Source organism: Sus scrofa, chromosome 9, assembly GCF_054392235.1.
Source record: "Sus scrofa isolate SSC_HxYL_T2T_F1_AM1 chromosome 9, Sscrofa_HxYL_maternal_Yorkshire_Landrace_v2.0, whole genome shotgun sequence".
In the NCBI taxonomy this organism is placed as follows: Eukaryota; Metazoa; Chordata; class Mammalia; order Artiodactyla; family Suidae; genus Sus; species Sus scrofa.
Genome location: NC_139391.1, coordinates 48989663 through 49001670, shown reverse-complemented (window position 1 = coordinate 49001670; position 12008 = coordinate 48989663). Strand labels below are relative to the sequence as shown.

General features: G+C 42.0%; 1 protein-coding gene across 1 annotated transcript in view; it reads right to left on the bottom strand.

Annotated features, from left to right (window-relative positions):
• LOC146399891 (uncharacterized) overlaps nucleotides 1–8322 on the bottom strand; it is a 393141-nt gene extending 384819 nt beyond the window's left edge. The window contains exon 1 of the mRNA XM_084976388.1: nucleotides 8219–8322. The gene's annotated coding sequence lies outside the window, so the exon portion shown is untranslated. The remainder of the gene's footprint in view (nucleotides 1–8218) is intronic.
• Nucleotides 8323–12008: the final 3686 nt, after the last annotated feature.

The window sequence follows — 12008 nt, the reverse complement described above, 5'->3', positions numbered from 1 at the left end:
ACATGTTGAAGCTCTAACCCCCAGTACGATTATATTTGGAGATGAGGGCTTTAGGGAGGTCACTAAGGTTACATGGGGTCCTAAGAGTGGGGCCTTAATCCAGTACAACTGGTGTCCTCATCAGAAGAGCCATATACCATGGATGAGAGAAAACTTAGTCATGTGAAGATACTCTAAGAAGGTGACTTTCTGAAAGCTAAGGAAAGTGGTCCTGGGAGAAGCCTACGTGCCAGCACCTTGATCTTGGACTTCCAGCCTCCAGAACTATGAGAAGACAAATTTCTGATTGTTTAAGCCACCCATTCTGTGACATTCTGTTATGGCAGCCCTAGCTGACTAATAGAGGTACAAATCCCACAAATGATAAATTCACCATATTTACAGTAATGTCCCCAAATAGACCAACGGGTAAGACCCCTGATAGTCATGAAGGAGAGCAGAAGAGAGCTCTGGAACACAAAAGAGGCCACCTTAGCTGAACGAAGGGATACTGTGAGAAGACAGGGAAGAATATTCCAGCATACAAAGTGCTGCCCAGGGAAGACAGGAGAGGAGGAGATGCTGAAGTGGGCAGCCCCCAGCAGTCCTGCGTGGAGGCAATGTGAGGCTTCTGCAGTCAGAGAGTTGGAAGGGGTAGGTCTAGATCCCCATTTCCCCTCCAGTGGGACCAAGGGATTAGAACTCTTGACTCCCCAAGCTCTCATCATCTAAGCCTCATTTCCAGGAATTGGTTCAGATCTGACTCATGGACTATACTTAAGCTGTACGTCTGAAGTAATTAACTCTGGTGACTGGAAGTATTATGTTGAATTATCTAACCTGGGGGCTATCTCAGCACACTCTGAGCCCCACTCTCTGCAGTTCCCTGACATGTCTAAGACAAATATAGACATGGGGTCAGTGTTTAAAAGGGTCAGGATCTACAGAGCATGGCGTTTGGGGAAACTTTTTAATTGTTTCATTCTACCTCTACCTGTTTAGATGCATTTTCCAAATGCATCTAAACAGTCCCAAATACCTCTACCATAGAATGGTTGAATGATCCTGATCTGGGAGTCCAGAGACCTGAGTTGAAGACAGATCTATGCACATGATTTCTAGGTTGATTGCTTTTTTTTTTTAAACACTCAATAAGTCTCCAGTCTTACAAGTCCATGTTTCTTCATTCATAAAGTATGAGAACTTTAGGTGGTGAGGTTTTCAGAGAGACCATAGTCTGGAAATTGGTATTCTAAACCAGGCACTTCATCACTAGCCCTGTGGCCTTTGGCCTCCATGCCCCATTTTCTATGTCTCAGTTTCCTTGTCGATAAATAGCAGGGATACATTTTACCATCCATAAGGTTCCTTCCAGTTCCAAAATTCTGTGATACTATGGAAAAAATATTTGAGGGTAAAACCAGATAACATGTTCATGCCTTTGCATTAGCTCTGCAAGTGACAGTTAGCAATGCAGGGTGGTTGCTAGAACAGTACAATGATTCTTGCTTGACCTGTTTGACTATGGGCAGCATTCACTTATTGCTATAGCACCTCAACCAACACCCTAAATAATGCCAACCAACAAAATGTGTGACACTGTGTTAAGAGTGAAAATATACACACAGAGTGGAGAAAAGTCCATCCAGAGGAGCTACTTAGAGGAGGCAGGCTTAAAGTGTATGCCAGTAAAAAGAAAAGAAACCACCCTTCACTCTCCTGACTGCCCTGATAAGCTGGGCACCAAACTGTCACCCTGAGAGCTCACCACACAACAGCCTGCATTGACTCCTTGGGACTCAGCGTCCTCCCACACACTTTGAAGCTAGAGTACCCAGCACGTGCCCAGCCTGAATTACAGTTAACCTGACACAGCCTTCTCTCAGATTAAATAAAAATTTACCAGGTAAAAGCCAAACGTGATAAACCCTCCAACAAATAAGAGGATTTGGAAAAGTATATTCAAATGGAAAAGAATGCATAGCCAAAACAAGGCACCCATTGAAATTTACCAAGTAGCTCTTTTAATTAAAGACCATCTCCTTAAATTACATTCATTGCTCTTACTCTGTTCAGGGCAGTCCAGAGTGAATATTATGTTTGTTTCTGGATGAAGAAGTGCCAAGTTTAAAGGTAGCTTTTGGTTAATAAAACTGACCTATCAGCCAAAAGTCCTGTCTACTTTTAGAAACAAAGAGAAACTGATTTAATCCTGACCTCTAAGGATGAGAATGCATACTAATTTCCCAGCAACTACCATCTTAAAGGATATGCAAGGCATGTGAGAAATGAAAGACATTTAGACCTACTTTTCTGTTCCTTGAGCCTTCTCCCACCTGACATGACATTATATTAACACTTGTGTTTCACTGCTGTCCAGTGTGGACTTCACACAACTGCCAGCAAAGCATTCTAGAGATGAATTCTTTTTCTTTCCTTCACAAGAGCTAGAAATGGCTTCTCATCTGTCAGGGGAAATTTTTTTTTCATCTGACACTGATAGCACCTTGAACAATCAATTGCTTTATCTCACTATCCCCATTTCCCTCCTCTTAAGCTCAGCCCCCGTGAACTCTCCACATGCTTCTTGGGTGCCTACTGGCTTCTTCTGTGTTATCCAGAGTCACAAGCTTTCTCATGCTTGTGCCCTCCTCATGCTGGTTTCTATTTTATTTGTCCAATTCACTGCACTCTTCTTGATCCCTAGCCCCAAACCATGGAGAAACTACGTAATCAGTATATACTGAAAAAAATAAAAGAATGGAAAGGTGTGGACAAGCTTCCACTGTTTCCCTCAGTCTAGACCCTAATGATTCCTACTCGGTCACTTCAAGATTCAGCTTGCTCCATGAACCCTTCAGCTCTCTACCCCACATGAACCTCTTCTTTCCCTCAAAGTTATGGGGACTTTATTAGCCTTTTAAGGACGAATTTGATCTCTTCTTATGGTTCTCCGGTGCCTAACATAGAGTCAGATTCTTGGTGGGTTCTCCCAATTTTCCACATGAAGAAAGAAATTGAAGTTAGTATGGAGAAGACCTGGGTGCTGTATTGAACTCTCAGTGTGGTCTAAATTAACTTATGATCTTACTCCAGACTTCCTAAATCAAGTGATGTGGTCCTTGACTGTCCTGGCTTTGCCATCTCTGAAGTGTGGTGCTGTGCTCAGAGGGGGCAGGGGTTGGCTCCAGACTGTCTTGGTCATATCCCAGCTATGGAACTTCCTAGCTGTATGACCCTGGGTTAGTTAACTTAGTTCACTCCTCTGTGTTCTCAGGGACCTCATCAAAGACTTGCCATGAAGGTTACAAAAATTAAACACGTAAACTGCTTTGAACACAGCCAGGTTCATAAAATGCCAAGTTACCATTGGTCGTTATTCTGCTCCCACCACACTGGCCTTCTGTTACTTACAACACAGGATACCCCTTTCTACCTCAGACCCTTCACATGTGTGACTCCTCTCTTCATGGATTCTTCGGTGCTCACTCCTTCCCTTAAAGTTAAATGGCACTTTGTCAGAGAGGCCATTCCTGACGCATCCGCATTCTAGGTGAAGTCTCCTCTGACGTGACTCCATAGCTCCCTGCATATCGGCATCATACCCATCACATTTGCAAATTCTTGTTCAGTGAACACCTTTGAGGCTCGATAGTACCCTTCAAAAGAACAGAGGGGATGTATTTGTCTTAAACATCCTTGGATACCCAACATCCAGCACAAAGATTACAAATAAATATTTAATGGGTAAATGAATCAATGGACTAACTGTAAAAGGCTATTAGAGAAGCTTCATGGCTGTGACAGTCTCAGACTTTGGGACAAGGTTACACCCAATAATGAAATTACAAGAAGCAAAATAAAATAGATTAGATTAGCTGCCTGGCGACCAGACAGAAAATGGGTATTTAGGGAAATGGAGAAACACCTAAGCCTAGACTAGGTTTGCCAGGATGTACTGGCCTTTATCATTAACTCTGCAAAACAGGAGGGCAGAAGGCTCAGCAGCAGCACATTGGATCACAGATATTTTTGCCGCCTATAATGAATCACCATGCACACATCCCCAGCGGTGTCTTCTTTAAAGGGAGCAGAGGATCCAAGCTGCCTGGATCATTTAGCAACGCTTCCTTTTAGCACCTGCCTAAAGAACAATGGTCTTCCCTTCTCTTCACTTATTTTTCTGGCTGAAGGAGGGGGAAGCCAAGTAGTTTAGCAACACATGGCAAAAAGGACAGATGAAAATACACTCAATGGCTACACACTGCCCCTTCCCCCAATCTACCTCTAAGAGTAGAAAATAGCTCAGCATGAAATATTAAAGAAGGGAGCTTGCTCAGTGCCATAATCACCCACGGCACAGTTTCTAAAACATACTCACACATTGCCAAGCCTCCCAATTAATCAGAGGAAGTTAGAACTGCATGGCATTGGAGACAGCTCTAACAAGCTGGTTTTCAAGGAGTTTAAGAAACGTGATGATTGGAGCAAGTTGGGAGCACTGAGAATAAAAGACAATGTAGTCAGTGCATGGAGGCAGCGGTGTCACGGAGGGAGAGAAGTCAGGAAAATAAACTGGGCCTATTGGGGGATGAGTGCCTTTCTCCAGAATTACGTCCTCAAAACGTGCCTCGTCCAAATGTCTTAATAGTCTCTTATTTGGACAGAACAGGTGGGTCCCTACTCCTGCATTCCAGCTTTAGTTCCTCTAACCCTCCAGATGGAACAGGGCCTGAGATGTGGACCACGTGTGCTGAAGATGGGGAACGCAGGAAGCAGGGAACAGGGTCCTGGATGGCCTTTACGCCTATGCAGAGAGGAGGCGACCTGCCCCACCCCTGGCTTCTGCACAGCAGGAGATGAGGAGAGATCTGCAGATTAATTCACAGAAACAACCTTTGTGAAGAACCTCCGTGTTTGATCTTGAAAAGATTTCATAATTCTTTTGATGGCTTTGAGGAGAGAATGAGTGAAAAGTTAACTTCCCTTTTTTGATTCTTTTACCCAGAGTCAATAAAGTTCAGCTTTGCATGTTTGCTAGCTAGCAAGCCCTCCTTCCTGGGACTCAGAGATCAAGTTTGTGATGGAGAGAATTCAATAAACATGAGGCAATGTGACCCATTTGGGAACAAAGATGCCAATGTGCTCCTCTCCAAAGCGAACCTGGCTCTCCTTGGAAACTGTCATAAGCCTCAGCCAGAGAAACATTCTTGCCTCTTCCAGCAGGCACTGAGCCATTGGGGTGCTTGGCTCCTGACCCCAGGACTGTAGTGAGCGTCCCTTTCAAATAAACTGCCCTGGGCAGGAAGGCGTGATCAATAAAGAACCCAATGAGAGGCTAGCTGATTTTCCAAATTGGGTTCCACCAGTGTCCCTCTAAGTGACTTTGTCAAATCTGTCTCCATTCTAGGCCTTGGGTTCCCATTCTGTACAATGGGCTAATGTCACCCTTACCTTACTCATGGTTCACCATCAAGATGCCAACATTTCCCCTGCCGTCCCACTATGCAGCAGTCTGGAGGGGTCTGGCCTTCAGTCCCAGGTGGTACAGTATCAGACAGGCTAACTGGTGTTTCCGCTCCAAGGTCACTTTCAAAAGGAAAGTAAATTTTTATTTGAATAACGAATGGCTTATAAAAAGACCAAGTTGAGGAGTTCCCGTTGTGGCACAGTGGTTAACGAATCTAACTAGGAACCATGAGGTTGTGGGTTCGATCCCTGGCCTTGCTCAGTGGGTTAAGGATCTAGCGTTGCTGTGAGCTGTGGTGTAGGTCACAGACGCAGCTCGGATCCCGTGTTGCTGTGGCTCTGGTGTAGGCTGGCGGCTACAGCTCCGATTAGACCCCTAGCCTGGGAACCTCCATGTGCCACAAGAGTAGCCCAAGAAATAGCAAAAAAAAAAAAAAAAAAAAAAGACCAAATTGATATTTCTAATAAAAGCTTTAAAAATCTTTTACATTTATGCATTACCTACTCACAAATATTATTTACATTTTGAAAATGTAAGCTACAATTTGGGAGCTTTTCCACTGATTTTTTATGTATTATTATATGTAGAGGCTTAACATTGTGCCTCCATTTTTATTAGATCTGGGCCTTGTAATTTATCAGCACTCTCTTATTTTATAATCAATAACCTTCCCCCAAAGCATTTATACACCTTAGGGGCTTCTGCTGCTCAGGTGATGGAATGTCCTTTCCTGTTACGAAAATGGTCTCTTCCAGCTTTTGCCCACAGAGAGAGGGAAAAGCTTGCTTTCATTTTTTTTTTTTTTTCCTTTCTAGTTCTTATTTCCTACTTCCTCATGTATCCAATTCAGTTCAATTCAACTGACATTTATTGAGCCCCTAGTATATGCCAGGACCTTTGGCTGGCACCTGATGCTACAGAGATGTGCAAGGCACAGCTCCTGCCTTTGAGGGGTTTAGAATCTAGAGGAAGATATCTGTCACCTTTTCTCCAGCTGAAAGGGCTATTAGAGAGGATTTATAATAAATCCCTTCATTTCGCAGAAGCTGTTACTAAGATCCAGCAAGGTAAAGTGATTTACCCAAGTGGCACCTTCCCCATGGCTGTGAAAGACCTGGAGTTTGGATCCCATGGTTCAGAAGCCAGGGTTTGTTCCAGCATGTGCCAGTAAAGGAATGAAAACAAAAACAAACCTGCATTGCTTTATCCAGGGTGGAGATGTGAGACCGATTCCTCTTCTATGGCTCTGATAAGTAGGATACATCCCTGAGAAGTAATTTTAAAATCCATTATTTCGTAACTTAAAAAATTATATTTGACATTTAGGGACTTTGAAACTATTTGACCCAGGCAAATATTTAATCTCCTAATCCCACTATTTCCTGCCTTCTAACCCTCTTCATTTGTTCTTAAAGTTGAATGTTAATTCTAAGTGATCCAGACAGACCCAATCTTTTTTTTTTTTTTTTTCTGGCTTGAAAACCATAATGCCTTACTTTTTAATTTTACTATTTGATTGAGGTATAATTGATACACAAAACACTGCACATATTTAATGGGTATCGTTTGATTAGTGTGGTCATATGTCCAAAAATGCCTAGGAAACCACCACCATATCCATCACCCCCAAAAGTTTCCCTGTGTCCCTCTGCTTTTTGTTTGGTTTTTGTGGTAAGAATACTTGAGCTCTCCTTAACAAAATTTTAAGTGCAGCACGAATTGTTAACTCTAGGCACTAGGTTGTAAAACACATCTCTAGAGCACAATCAGATTATGTAACTCAAATTTTATACCAATTGAATAACAGTTTCCTCACTTCCCCCATCCCTTAGCCCCTGGTCATAACCATTCTATCCTCTGCTTCTGTGAGTCTGATTATTTTTGGTCTCATTTAAAGGGTAACATTCAGTGTTTGGCATTCTGTAGCTGGTTTATTTCACTCAGCATAATGTCCTCCAGGTTCATCACTGTTGTCCAAAATGGCAAGATTTCTTTTTTTTAATTTTTTTATATAATTATTTTTATTTTTTTCCATTATAGCTGGTTTACAGTGTTCTGTCAATTTTCCACTGTACAGCATCGTGACCCAGTTACACATACATGTATACATTCTATTTTCTCACATTATCATGCTCCATCATAAGAGACCAGACATAGTTCCCAGTTCTACATAGCAGGATCTCATTGCTAATCCATTCCAAAGGCAATAGTCTGCATCTATTAACCGCAAGGACCCTATCCATCCCATTTCCTCCCCCTTGGCAACTGCAAGTCTATTCTCCAAGTCCATGATTTTCTTTTCTGTGGAAAGGTTCATTTGTGCCATATATTAGATTCCAGAAATAAGTGATATCATATGGTATTTGTCTTTCTCTTTCTGACTTACTTTACTCAGTATGAGAGTCTCTAGTTCCATCCATGTTGCTGCAAATGACATTATCAAGCACATGAAAAAACGCTCAACATCCCTGATTACTAGAGAAATGCAAATCAAAACTACCATGAGATACAACCTCACACCAGTCAGAATGGCCATCATTAATAAGTCCAAAAATAACAAATGCTGGAGGGGGTGTGGAGAAAAAGGAACCCTCCTGCACTGTTGGTGGGAATATAAGCTGGTACAACCACTGTGGAGAACATTATGGAGGTACCATAGAAAACTATACATAGAACTACCATATGACCCAGCAATCCCACTCTTGGGCATATATCCAGACAAAACTTTCCTTGAAAAAGTCACATGCACCCATATGTTCATTGCAGCACTATTCACAATAGCCAAGACATGGGAAAAACCCAAATGTCCATTGACAGATGATTGGATTAGGAAGATGTGGTATATATACACAATGGAATACTACTCAGCCATAAAAAATAACAGGATTTCCTTTTTTTAAAAGGCTGACTAGAAGTTCCCATTGTGGCTCAGTGGGTCAAGAACCAGGCATAGTATCCATGAAGATATGGATTTGATCCCTAGCCTTGCTCAGTGGGTTGAGGATATGACATTGCTGTCAGTTGTGGTGTAGGTCACAGATGCTTGGATCTAGCTGTGAGCTATAGCGTAAGCTGTAGCTCTGATTCAACCCCCTGCCTGGGAACTTCCTTATGCTGCAGGTATGACCATAAAAAGAAAAGAAAAAAAAAAAAAGGTTGAAAATACTACTGTGTGTATATCCTATAATTTCTTTATCCATCCATCTGGAGTGTTTCCATACCTTGGCTATTGTGAATAGTGCTGCAGTGAATGCTTGAGTGCAGTTATCTTAAGATCCTGATTTTAATTTTGGGGTATATCCCCCCAAAAGTGGGATGGCTGGATCATAGAGTAGTTCTGTTTTTTAATTTTTTGAGGAACTACCCTACTGTGCTCCAGAGTAGGCTTATCATTTTACATTCCCACCAACAGCATTAAATGGTTCCAACTTCTCTGCCGTCTCACCCACACTTGCTATCTTTTGTTTTCAACTGCCTTATCACCTGTATGTGCATACCTCTTATCTGCATGCTATTTCCAGGGTGTTCTTGAAGGAAGCCTAGTTAGCCAGAGATTCTTAGCACATATGAAGTGCACTGACGACAGAATCATCCCTTCTGTTTCCTACTGCCATCTTCCATCATAACCACCCTTCATGCAGGGCCCTTTCCTTAAGGATCCAAGCTTTCAGCAGGCTGGAATTTTAAAGCACAACCAACCAGCCAGCCTGAGCCCATCTTAAGTGGCTGCTTCTGCTGACCCCTCTCCTGTGTTCCTGTCGAGAAGAACCTTAACCCAGTAGCCCAGGAGCAATCTCAGAATGTATGAAACACCCTTCAGGGACTTGTTAACAACCTTTCGTGTCTATCAATTCAGAACAAATAATAGCCTATTCCATAAATGTCATGAGGCCTCAGAGATTATCTCATCCAATTACAGACAACTAAGGCTCAAAGAGAGGAAATAAATTGCCCAAATGTACATAGTTAGTTGGTGACAGAACCAAGTCTAGAATTCAAGTTTCTTGAAATCCACTGCAGTGCATTTTCCAATGTAATATATTTCTATTCAAAATTAGAAATACATAAGCAGTAATGAATTAGTAATGAACATTTACTGAGTGATAGAAGGCAAAGGCTTCATGATAGGGGAATGCAATGACTAAGACATACTTCCCATCCTCTAGGGGCTCACAGCCATGGAGGAGAGAGAGACGGCTCTGTAATTCAAGGCAGCTTTCAGAAAACTGCAATAGAGATTAGGCAGTAGGAGGTTGGAAAAGGTTGGAGAGATGAAAAAGGGAATCATTTTGACTCTGAGATTTAAGAAATCTAGTGGAAAAGGTATGTTTTGAGCTGAGCCTTGGAAGATGCATTGAATCGTGTTAGAGGCCGTGGAGATGGAAGCCCTCCGCACTTAGAGGAGTGTGGGAGCAAGACAAAGCTGTAGAGGCAGATGGGTTTCCGAGCTCCTCCCCATTTTCACTAGTTAATTAGGGAAAGTGTCCTCTGAGTTCCTAATGACTGGGTGACTCTGGGTTGGGCATGGAAATCTAGCCTCTGATCTACACCCAGTAGTAGCACAGGCCATGGGGTTTATTGAGTCAGAAATCTATATTTTCTGGGTTCAAATCCCTTCCTCATCACTTACTAGCAGTATGACTTTGTGCAAGTTATTTAAGCTTCCTCTGCCTCAGTTTCCTCATCTGTAGCCATTATCATACTCTCTACCTCATAAATTCATTGCAAGAATTAAATGAGTTAATATAGGTTAAGGGCTTAGAACATGTCTGGGATGTGGCAAGTACTAGATAAGTGTTGGATAAAACAACCCAAGCTAACTGAATGCTGTAGGCTCTTTCAGATCAAAGATTCTCTGTGGGGACCAAGAAGAACTGTGAAGAGTTCCTAGTTATTCAAGTAAGGAGGAGGAAAGAAACGCCTTGGAACCAAATTCTGTGATGCATTCATGAAAGAAAAGATGCTTGGGGTAGAGTGTCCTTCATCATTGCCCCACTGCCCTGACTCACCTCTGCCAGGAGATCCCAGATATCTGAGGTGACCCCATGTGATGCTCCTCACCCTGAGATGATGGGTTTGGTCTTACCCAGAATCACAATCTGTTCTTGGTAATGCACTGAAGTCACATGGGAACTCGATTCTCCACAGCTCAGAATAGATCCTGACCTTGCTGTGGGCTCCCTATACTAATGGTTTCATGTATTCCAGATTGCATTACTACCAGGAATTGATTTTTCAGCTCTTTAAAAACAGTCTATTTTGGTCATCTTTCCTCTACTCTTAGAGATGTATTTATTTCCCAGAAAGTGTAGAGACTCTTTAGACAAAATAAATTCTGATTACTGAAATGGAAGCAATCTGTTGTCCAGTTGTCAGGAAAGCTGGGAGGTTTTCCTTGGGAAATTCTTTTGTAGGTCAAAGCAAAGGAAATTCATCTCTCTAATGTAGAGGCCCAAAGTGAAACAAACAGTGTAACATCCAACTGAGATTTAAGAATGTCTGTAAAAGCTGTCAGGTACATAGAGCTCAATAGTTGATATAGTGACATTATCCAATATAATAGCCACTAGCTGCATATGGCTGTTAAGCACTTGAAATATGGCTGGCATGACTAAGGAATTTCTAATTTTATGTGGTTTTAATTTTTTTTGGGGGGGGGGCATACCTGCTGCATATGGAAGTTCCCAAGCCCGGGGTCAAATCAGAGCTGTAGCCATCGGCCCATGCCACAGCCACGCCAGATCCAAGCCACATCTGCAACCTACACCACAGCTCATGGCAATGCTGAATCCTTAATCCACTGAGTGAGGCCAGGGATGGAACCTGCATCCTCATGGGTACTAGTCAGTTTTTTTCTGTTGAGCTACAACAGGAACTCCAAGCCCCTCGTGATTTTAATGAATTTTAATTTAAAAACCAATACTTGATTCCATTACTGAAAAACTTTTTACATTGGGAAATTTTACTTAACTGTAAATATTTTGTAATCTAAATATACATTCAGGATCCAAATTGAGCTGTGCTATAAAGTGTAACATACACTGGATTCAAAAACTAAGTTAAAAAAAAGAATGTAAAATATCTCCTTTATCATTTTTTCATATTGGTCACTTGTTGAAATGACATTTTGCTTATATTGGGTTGAACAAAATATATCATTAAAGTTAAATTCACTGGACTCTTCTAACATTTCGGTCATGTGGCTTAGAAAAATATAAATTACTTCTGTGGCTCACATTATATTCCTATTAGACAGTACTGTTATAAAGCAATTTCAAAAATACCAACCAGAGTTCCCGTTGTGGCGCAGTGAAAATGAATCTGACTAGGAAACATGAGGTTGCGGGTTCGATCCCTGCCCTTGTTCAGTGGGTTAAGGATCTGGTGTTGCCGTGAGCTGTGGTGTAAGTTGCAGATGAGGCTCGGATCTGGTGTTGCTGTGCTCTGGCATAGGCTGGCAGCTACAGCTCCAATTAGACCCCTAGCCTGGGAACCTCCATATGCCAAGGGTATGGCCAAAAGACAAAAAAAAAAAAAAAAAAAAAAAAAAACTATTTCT